The sequence below is a fragment of the Galeopterus variegatus genome, unplaced genomic scaffold (genome assembly GCF_000696425.1).
Source record: "Galeopterus variegatus unplaced genomic scaffold, G_variegatus-3.0.2 Scaffold56, whole genome shotgun sequence".
Taxonomy (NCBI): domain Eukaryota; kingdom Metazoa; phylum Chordata; class Mammalia; order Dermoptera; family Cynocephalidae; genus Galeopterus; species Galeopterus variegatus.
In genome coordinates, this window is record NW_007726167.1 from 796,828 (window position 1) to 808,410 (window position 11,583).

Below are 11,583 nucleotides of genomic sequence, written 5' to 3' on the forward strand. Positions count from 1 at the left end.
TAATTACCCCAATTCTGTTCTTTTTTTTTTGAAGTTTAATGTATTATTGTGTTTCTTTCTTTCACTCTTTTTAAAATTTATTTTAATTTCCACTTATAAGTGAGGACAAGCTGTATTTCTTTTTCTGTGCCCGGCTTCCTTCACTTAATATAATTTTCTCTAAGTTCATCCTTGTTGCTGTGAATGGCAGTATTTCATTCTTTTTAATGGCAGAATAATATTCCATGGAGTATATATGCCACATTTTTCTTATCCAGTTATCCGTTAATGGACATTTAGGTTTATTCCAAATCTTGGCTACTGTAAACAGAGCTGCTATAAACACGAGTGCAGCTTTCCTTTCAACATGATGATTTCCATTCCTTTGGGTATATAACAAGCAGTGGGATGGCTGGGTTATATAGCCCTTTTATCTGTACTTGTGTGAGGAAACTCCATAATGGCTGCACTAATTTAAAGTGCCACCAACAGGTAGGAGGGTTTCTCTTTCTCCACATCTTCACCAGTATTTGTCATTCTCTATCTTTTTGATAATAACCAGTCTAACTGGGGTGAGATGATATCTCAATATGGTTTTGATTTGCATTTGCCCGATGATTAGTGATGTTGAGCATATTTTCATGTGTATGTTGGCCATTTGTATATCTTCATATGAGAAATGTCTATTCAGCTCCTTGTCCATTTTTTAATTGGCTTACTTGTTTTCTTAATGTTGAGTTTCAGTTCTTTGTATATTCTAGATATTAATCCTTTGTCAGATGCATAGTTTGCAAATATATATCTCTTATTTTGTAGGTTGTTTTCCACTATGTTAGTTGTTTGTTTTGCTGTGCAATTTTGATATAATCTCATTTGCTTATTTTTTCTTTTGATGCCGGTGCTTTGGGGGTCTTATTCAAAATTGTTTGCCCAGGTCTATATCCTGAAGTGTTTCCAATAGGTTTTCTTTTAGGAATTTTATACTTTCAGGTATTATACTTAAGTGTTTAATCCATTTTGAGTTGATATTGGTTTAGGAAGACAGGTACAGATGTAGTTTTATTCTTTTACATATGGATGTCCAGGTTTCCCAGCACCATTTATTGAAGAGCAAGTCTTTTCCCAGTATACGTTCTTGTTGCCTTTATTAAAGATGAGTTGGCTATAAGATTTTGGGTTTATTTCTGGGTTCTACATTCGGTTCCACTGGTCTAGGTGTCTGTTTTTATGCTAGCACCATACTGTTTTGGTTACTATAGCTTTGTAGTAACATTTGAAGTGAGGTAGTGTTATGCCTTTGGCTTTATTTATCCATTCATTCATTCATTTGTTTTTTTGTTTGTTTGTTTGTTTTCTCACTATTGCTTTTGCTGTTCAGAGTCTTCTGTAGTTCTGTATGAATGTTAGGATTTTTTTTTTTTTATTTCTGTGAGGAATGCCATTGGTATTTCGACAGGGATTTCATTGAATCTGCAGATTGCTTTGGGTAGTATGGACATCTTTGCAATGACAGTTCTTCTAGTCCAAGAGCATAGAATCTCTTTCCATCATTTTCTGTCCTCTTTAATATCTTTCAGCAGTGATTTGTTGTTCTTGTTGTAGGATCTCTCATCTCTTTGGCTAAATTGATTCCTAGGTATTTCATTTTTTTTGGTTACTATAGTAAATGTGCTTACTTTCTTGATTTCTTTCTTTACTAGTTCATTGATGGACCATGAAAGTGCTACTGTTTTTTGCATGTTGATTATGTATCCTGAAACTTTACTGAAATTGTTTACCAGCTTTAAGAGTTTTTTCATAGAATCTTTAGGTTTTCATAGAATCATATAGGATCATGCCTTCTGCAAACAGGGACAGTTTGACTTCGTCTTTTCCAACCTGAATGCCCTTTATTTCTTTATCTTGCCTGATTGCTCTGGCTAGTACTTCCAATACTATGTTAAATGGGAGTGGTGAGAGTGGGCATCCTTCTCTTGTTCTTGTTCTTAAGGGAAAAGCATTCTGGATGATATTGGAAATGAGTTTGCCATATATGACATTTATTGTATTGAAATACTTTCCTTATATACATAATTTACTGAGATTCTCTATCCTGGGGGGATGTTGAATTTTCTGGCAAGTTTTTTCTGCATGTATTGACATAAGCATATGGTTTTTGTACTTGATTGTGTTGATTTGTGTGACACATTCATTGACTTGCATTTGTTGAACCATCCTTGCATTTCTGGGATGACTCCTAATTGATTCTGGTGTATAGTTTTTTTGGGTGTATTGATGTATTCTGATGCCATTGAGGATTTTTTTCATCTATCTTCACAAAATATATTGGCAATTAATTTTCTTTTTTGTTGTATCTTTGCCTTTGGTATCAGGGTGATCTGGCCTCATAGAATGAATTTGAGGGAATGGCCTCTGTTTCAGTTTTTTGAATAGTTGGAAAATACTTGGTATTAATTTCTCTTTAAAGGTATGGTAGAATTCAGCAGTATAGCCATCCAAACCTGGGCTTTTCTTTGTTGGGAGGCAGCTGATTACTGCTTGAATCTCATCTCCTGTTATTAGTCTGTTCAGGTTTTCTATGTCTTCTTGTCTCGGTCTTTGTAATTTTTATGTGTACAGAAATTTATCCATTTCCTTCAGGTTTTCAATTTTTTGGGCAAATAGCTGTTTATATTAGTTGCTAATGATTCTATATACCTGTGCAATCAGCTTTAATGTCTCCTCTTTCCTTTCTGATTTTTGTTATTTGTGTCTTATCTCTCCTTTTTATAGTTAGCCTTGCAATTGTTTGTCTATTTTGTGCATTTTCTCAAAAAAACCAACTTTTATTTCATTGATCTTTTATATCCTTTTTCTGATCTCTACTTCATTTAGTTCTGCTCTGTTCTTAACTCTTTCCATCTACTAATTCTGGGATTGAATTGTTCTTGTTTTTCTAGTTCTTTGAGTTATAGCATTAGGTTCTTTATTTGAAATATTTCTGTTCTTTTGATGTAAGCATTTATTGCAATAAATTTCTCTCTCATTACCGCTTTTGCTGTATCCCACCGGTTTTGGTATTATGTGTCTTTACTTTCATTAGTTTTGAGAAATTTTTTGATTTCTTCTTTAATTTCTTCTTGGACCCATGGGTCATTCAGGTGCATGCTGTTTAATTTCCATGTGTTCATATAGTTTTCAGAGTTTTCCATGTTAATCCTGTCTAGTTTTAATATGCTGTGGTCTGAAAAGATACTTGAAATTAGTTGAATTTTAAAAAAGTTTGTTGAGACATGATTTTTGACCTAACATGTAGTCTATCCTGGAGAATGTTTCATGTGCTGATGAGTAGAATGTATATTCTGTAGCTGTTGGAAGAAATATTCTGTAGATATCTGCAAGTCCTGTTGGATTAAATGCAGTTTAAGTCCTATGTGTCTCTACTGATTTGTTGCCTAGATTATGTCTCCAAACTGAAGAGGATTTTTCAAATCCCCAGCTACTATTGTACTGGGGTCTATCTCTTCACGTCCAATAGTGTTTGCTTTATATATTTATGTGCTGTGGTGTTTGGTACATATATATTCATGACTGTTATATCTTCTTGCTGAATAGTTCCCTTTATCATTATATAATGGCCTACTTTGTCTCTTTTTTATGATTTTTGCTTTAGAGTCTATTTTATCTGGTATAATAACACTACTTCTGCTTGTTTTTGGCTTCCATTTGCATAGTAATATATTTTTCTATCCCTTCACTGTTAGTCTGTTTCTGTCATTACATGGGAGCTGAGTCTCTTAAAGATGACTTATATTTGTCTAGTTTTTTAATCCAATCAGTCAGTCCTTGGCTTTTGAGTGGAGAATTTAATACATTTTCATTTGGGGTTGTTATTGAGAGGGGTTGTCTTATTCCTGACATTTAATTGCTTTTCATCTGGTTGAATTAAATATCTTTTGTTCTTCTCTTCCCCTTTATTGTTTGTCTTCAGTCATCATTGTTTTGTTTTGTTTTGTTTTGAGGAGGTATAGTTTCTTTCTCTTTCTCATTTGAATATCTGCTCTATCAGAGGTGTTTGTTCTTTATAGTGTATTCATGGTGGTGATTTTCATTTTGGGGGTTACAGGTGCAGGACTATCTTAAGGATTTCTTGTGGAGCTTGTCATGAGAAGGTGAACTCCCACAGCTTTTGTTTGCTGAGAAATACACTTTTTCTCCTTCATTTATGAAGGATAGCCTTACTGGGTAAAGTATTCTTGGCTGGCAGCTTTTATTCTTTTAGTGCTTTGAATTCATCATCCCTATCTCTTCTGGACTATGGAGTTTCTGTTGAGAAGTCTGCTGTTAGTCTGATGGGGATTTTCTTGTAAGTGACATGATGCTATTCTCTTGTTGGTTTTAGGATTATCTCTTTGTCTTTGACTTTTTGACAGTTTGAGTACAAGTGTCTCAGAGAGGACTTTTGGATCAAATCTTTTTGGGGACCTTTGAGGCTCTTGGATCTGGAAGTCAGTATCTCTACCAGTACGTCAGAAGTTTTCCTCTATTATTTCATTGAATAAGTTTTCAATGCCTTTTCCTTTTTGCTCCTCCTCTGTAATACCCATGATTTGAATGTTTGTGAGTTTAGGGTGGTCTGCCAGTTCTCTTAGAAATTCTTCATTAAAAAAAATATATTTTTGTTTGCTTGGGTTATTTCAGAAAGATTGTCTTCAAGATCAGAAATTCTTCTATTTGCTGTAGCCTGCTACTTATACTTTCAATAGTAGTTTTAATTTCATTGAATGAGTCTTTCAGATCAAAGAGTTCTCCTACATTCTTTTATATATATATATATATATATATATATATATATATAAAGTCTAACAGCCTGGAGTGCTGTACTCCCTAGGAGCCACTCTTTTGGAACAGATGTGAAGATAGAAGATATGACGATAGAAGTTCAGGCCTTAATTGCCTGGAATTAAAATTTTCATATGAAGAACTGTCCTTGAATATCCACTTTGTTCAATTTTCAAATGCTATGACTTAGGAAATATGTAGAGAATAAATCTCTAAGGTGAAGGTATTTGTTTTATAGAAAAAAATACATACATACATACATACATATATATATATATATATATATATTTGTAAATTTCCTCCCTCATGCTCTGGATTGTTTTTCTCATTTTGTTGTGTTGTCTAGCTAAGTCTTCTTGCATCTCACATTTTTTTTTTGAGTTTGTTTAAGATTGTAACTCAAAATTGCTTTTCAGACATTTCAAGGGTTTCCTGCTGTATGAAGTCTGATACTTGAGAATTATTGTATTCCTTTGGTGGTGTCATATTTACTTTTTTTCATATTTCTGGCTTCTCTATGTTGATTTCTACTCATCCAGTAGAGAAACTGCTTCTTCTGTTACTAGGAAGTGGGCTTTGAGGACAGAGATTACCGCCTGTACATGGGTATTTTATTGACCATTGAGCAGGGTGTTTTAGTTTTGGTTCTGGGTAGGCCCAGTTGTGTAGTGTTCATGAGGTTATTTCTACCATATTCAATGCCTGAGTTGTATGTGAATGTCTCTGTGATTTAGCCACTGGGGAATGTGGTGTTTTATTGCTGAGGTTATTTGGGACATTGAGGTTGTAGGCTAGCTCTCAAGGACTTGGGTGAAGTGCTTGGGTTCCTTGTCATTTTTTGGCTGGGGTGAGTGACCCCACATGGACTTGTTTGCTTCTAGCTAGTGTCCCATATGACACTGATCGGTGTAGTGGATCTCCTCAGCTTGAATGTGTGACCCTTGGTGAGGTTTCTCTTTCCTTGTTCTTATATGCCAAGGCTTCTCCTGGGTCCTTGCTTGCCTTAAAGGGGGGATGTATTGGTTTGAGCTGGGTATTTTCTTCTGTACGCTATTTGGCTCTCCTGGGTTCCTATTATCTTTAGCTTCTCTGTATGTGGCTCTCCCTGGGTTTATTAGTCTGTTTTGTGTTTCTATAACAGAATACCTTGACTGAGTAGTTTATAAAGAACAGAGGTTTTTTGGCTTATGATTCTGGGACAGCTGCATCTGGCACCAGCTTCAGGCTGCTTCTACTCATGGCAGAAAGCGGCAGGCAGATGATGGATACAAACAGATCACATGGAGAGATGAAGCAAGGGAGAGACAGGGGAGGTGCCAGGGTCTATTAAACAACCAGCTCTCATGTGAACTAATAGAGCAGGAATTCACTCACTACCCCTACCCCCCAGGGTGAGCATTAATCCATTCATGAGGGATACACCCCCATGACTCAAACAGCTTCAAAAACTACCACATTGGGGATCAGAGTTCTGCATGAGTCTTGGAGGGCAATACATCCAAACTCCATCACTATGTAAAGGCAGTCATGCTCACTGCACACAGGGTGTGATTCCCCCCGTGTACCAGATCACCTACATGTGGGTCTGCACTGGCTTACTTCTTTCTGTTGCTCCATTTGTGACCCTTTTGTGTCATTGAGTGGTGGCAACAGTGGGTCCTGCCCACAGCCACTGACTGGTGCACTGGCAGTAGTAGTTGTGTACATGGCTGCTGGCAATGGCACTGTCCAGAGCAGTGGTGCAGTTGGTAGCAGCAGGCATCCTGCATCTAGCTAGTTTGGCTTCTGTTTCACCATTGGCTTAAGTTTCTGCCTGCTTCTTGTCTGCCTGTGGTGGCATGGGTGGAGGTCCTCTTCCCACCCTATTGAGCTGTTGCAATGGCTATGGTGCTAGCAGCTGCACTACACATAACTACAGCGGAGGATCCCATGCATAGCAGGGCTGGCTGGTGAGGCAGCTTGGGTGGGGATACCGATCACAGGTGGTCTGGCTGGTGGAGGGGTGCAGAAGGCCACTGAATACGGCCACCCTACTGCAGGTAGGTGTGTCAGGGGATCTGTGTCCAGCCACATTGGTTAGTGAGGCAGCTTGGGTAGGGGTCCTGAACACGGGTGGTCTGGCTGGTGTGGCAGCATGGACAGTCACTGGCTATGGCCACCACACTGCAAGTGGCTATAGCAGAGGTCCCGTGCAAGGCGGGGCTGACTGGTGCAGCAGAGTGGGCAGGGATCCTGTGTGTGGCTGGTCTGGTTGGTGCCGCAACATCAGTATAGATTGCTACTGGCAATGGCAGTGGCTGGGGGCATGCTGCAGGAAGCAGCAGCATGAGGTGGGACAAAACTCACAGTGGGAAAATGGGCGATAGCCCTGGGTCCTGACAATCTTACCAGTGAGTGCAGCACTGGTAGCATTGGGTCTGTTTTGGTCTTCTGTGGGAGAAATGCATCCTAGATTTCTCTAGTATGTCATTTTCCCACAATCTACAAGGTATTTTTCAATATCCATTTTGATCTCTTCTATTTGAGAGCACATGGTTTAATTTCCACATATTTGTGAATTTTTCTGTTTTCCTCTTTTTATTGATTTCTAGTTTCATACCATCGTAGTAAGACAAGATGCTTATTATGATTTCAATCTTTTTAAATTTGTAAAGACTTACTGTGTAAGTTAACATTGATCTATCTTGAAGAATATTCTCTGTGTGCCTGAGAAGAATATGAATTCCTCTGCTGTTGGATAGAATGTTTTGTATGTGTCTGTTTGGTCCATTTGATCTAAATTGGAACTCAAATTCCATGTTTCTTCATTGATTTTCTGTGTGGAGGTCTACCTATTTTTGAAAGTAGGGTATGACATCTCTACTGTTATGTATCGCAGTCTATTTCTCTGTTCAGATCTGTTAATATTTGCTTTATATATTAAGATGTTCCAATGTTGCATGCATATATATTTTAATTGTTATATCCCCTTGATGAATTTAATCCTTTATTATTATATTATGATCTTTTTGTTTTTGTTGTGTTTTTGACTTAAATTTTATTCTTTCTGATAGAAGTATAGCGACCCCTGCTCTCTTCTGGTTTCCATTTGCATGGAATATCTTTTTTTCTCTCCCCTCACTTTCAGTCTATGTATGTCCTTAAATGTAAAGTGAGTCTCTTCTAGGTAGCATATACTTGGTCTTTTTTTTTTATACGTTCAGTCATCCTATTTCTTCTGGCTAGAGAATTTAATCCATTTATATTCAAGAATTACAAAGTAAGGATTCACTAATGTCATTGTGTTAATTGTTTTCTGGTTGTTTTGTAGATTCTTTGTTCCTTACTCTCTTGCTATCGTCTTCTGTGATTTCATAGTTTCCTGAAGTAGTATGTTTTGATTTATTTCTTTTTATCTTTTGTGCATCTGCTATAAACTTTTGCTTTCTGATTCCCATGAGACTTACATTAAACATCTTATAGTTATAGAAGTCTATTTCAAGCTAAAAACAACTTGACTTTGAATGCATACAAAAACTCTATACTTTGACTCAACCTCACATAAATTTTGAGTTTTTGATGTCACAATTTACAATTTTTATTTTGTGCATTCGTTAACAAATTATTGTAGCTATGGTTAAATATTTTTGTCTTTTAACTTTTATAGTAGAGTTATCAGTGATTTACACACCACCATTATGAGTATTCCAAATTTGCCTACACACTTACCTTTACCACTGAGGTTTATAATTTTGTACATTTTCATGATACTAACATTCTTTTGTTTCAGCTTGTACAAGTACTTTAGTGGGTTTTTTAAGGTAGGTATAGTGAAGATGAACTCCCTGAACTTTTCTGTAATTTAATTTAATTTAATTTTACTTCTCAAAATACAATGTACTTGATTTTAATGACCATTTACCTCTTCTTCTCCACTGCCACCCCGCCCTCCACCTTATCATATCTGTGCACTTGATTTAAATAGTTCAAGGAACTTTCGCAGTTATTCTGTCTTCTTCCCCCTGCCCTTTATTTGTTTGTGTGTTTATTTATTTATTAATTTTTAGCTCCCACAAATAAGTGAGAACATGTGGTATTTCTCTTTCTATGTGTGACTTGTTTCACTTAATATAATTTTCTCTAAGTACATCCATGTTGTTGCGAAGGGTAGTATTTTGTTCTTTTTTATAGCAGAGTAGTATTCCATTGTGTAGGTGTACCACAGTTTCCTTATCCACTCGACAAATGATGGGCATTTTGGCTGGTTCCAACTCTTGGCTATTGTATATAGAGCACAATAAACATTGGCGTACAGGTATCCCTTTGGCATGATAATTTCCATTCCTCTGGGTATGTTCCCAGCAGTCGGATCACTGGGTCATATGGTAGATCTATTTGCAATTGTTTAAGGAAACTCCATATCATTTTCCATAAAGGCTGCACCATATAGCAGTCCCACCAACAGTGGATAAGAGTTCCTTTTTCTGTGCAATCTCTCCAGCCCTTATTGTTCTCAGTCTTTTAGATGTTAACCATCTGAACTGGAGTGAGATGGTATCTTAGTGTGGTTTTGATTTGCACTTCCCGGATGCTGAGTGATGTTGAGCACTTTTTCATGTTTCTGTTGGCCATGCATATCTACTGCTTTGAGAAATGTCTGTTCAGCTCCTTTGCCCACTTTTTAACTGGGTTATTTGTTTTTTGTTGTTGTTGCTGTTGTAAAGTTGTTTGAGTTCCTTGTATATTCTGGATATTAATCCTTTGTCAGATGTATATTTAGCAAATATTTTCTTCCAATCTGTTGGCTGTCTTTTAACTCTGTTGATTGTTTCTTTTGCTTTGCAGAAGCTTTTGAGTTTGATATAATCCCATTTGTTTATTTTACCATTAGCTGCCTGTGCTTTTTGGGTCCTATCATGAATTCTGTACCCAGTCCTATTTCCTGGAGTGTTTCCCATGTTTTCTTTAAGGAGTTTTATTGTTTCAGGGTGTGTATTTAATTCTTTAATCCATTTTGAGTTGATTTTGGTATATGGTGAAAGATACGGATCTAGTTTCATTCTCCTACATGTGATTATCCAGTTTTCCCAGCATGATTTGTTGAAAAGGCACTCTCTTCCTCAGTATGTAGACTTGCTGTCTTTGTCAAAGATCAGATGGCTGTAGGCATAAGGATTAATTTCTGGGTTCTCTTTTCAGTTCCATTTATCCATGTGTCTGTATTTATGCCAGTACCATGCTGTTTTGGTTATTATACCTCTGTACTATAGTTTAAAGTCAGGTAGTGTTATGCTGCAAGCTTTATTTTTTTCTGCTCAGGATTGCTTTGGCTATACATGGTCATTTGTCATTCCATATAAATGTCTGGATAGCTTTTTTCCATCTCAGAGAAAAATGTCATTGGCATTTTGATGGGGATTGCATTGAATTTGTAGATCACTTTCAGTAATATGGACATTTTCACAATGTTAATTCTTCCAATCCAAGAGCATGGAATATCTTTCCATATTCTTGTGTGCTCTTTAATTTCTCTCAACGGTGGTTTGTAGTTCTCTTCATAGAGATTTTTCACATCCTTGGCCAGTTTTATTCCTAACTATTTTTTTTTTTTTTTGGTGACTCTTGTAAATGGGCTAGCTTTCTTGATTTCTTTTTCTGCATGTTCACTATTGGAGTATAGAAATGCTACTGATTTTTTGTGTTGATTTTGTACCCTGAAACTTTGCTGAAATCGTTTATCAACTCTAGGAGTTTTTTTAATAGAAGCTGTTCAATATATAGGATCATATCATCTGCCAAAAGGGAGAGCTTGACTTCACCCTTTCCAATCTGGATTCCTTTTGTTTCCTTCTCTTCTCTAATTGCTCTGGCTATTACTTCCAACACTTTGTTGAATAGGAGTGGTGAGAGTGGGCATCCTTGTCTAGCTCCTGTTTTTCCCTGTTCAGGATGATATTGGCAGTGGGCTTATCATATATGGCTTTAATTATGTTGAGATATTTTCCATCTATGCCTAAATTGTAGAGAGTCTTTATCATGAAAGGATGTTGAATTTTGTCAAATGCTTTTTTAGTGTCAATAGAGATGATCATGTGTTTTTTGCATTTGCTTTTATTAACATGGTGTATCACATTTATTTATTTGCATAAGTTGAACCAACCTTGCATACCTGGGATGAATCCCACTTGATCATGGTGTATAATTTTTTGTATGTGCTGCTGTATTCTATTAGCTAGTATTTTATTGAGGATTTTTGCATCTATGTTCATCAAAGATATTGGCCTGTAGTTTTATACTTTTGATGCATCTTTGTCTGGTTTTGGTATCAGGGTGATATTTGTCTCATTGAATGAGTTTGGTAGAATGACCTCTGTTTCAATCTTTTGGAACATTTTGCACAGATTTGGTATCAGTTCCTCTTTGAAGATATGGTAAAACTCTGCAGTGAACCCGTCCAGTCATGGGCTTTTCTTTGTTAGGAGACTTTTGATAATGGCTTAAATCTCTTATTGTTATTGGTCTGTTCAGATTTTCTGTATCTTCTTGGCTCAGTTTTAGTAACATGTATGAATTCAGAAATTTATCCATTTCCTCCAGATTTTCAAATTTGTTGACATACATGTGTTTATAGGAGTCTCTAATGATACCTGTGTTTCTGAGGTGTCAGTTGTAATATCAACTTTCTCATTTCTAATTTCTGTTATTTGTGTCTTCTCTCTTCTTTTCTTAGTCAGTCTTCCTAAAGGTTCATCGATTTTATTAATCCTTTCAAATAACCAACTTTTTGTTTCATTGATCTTTTGT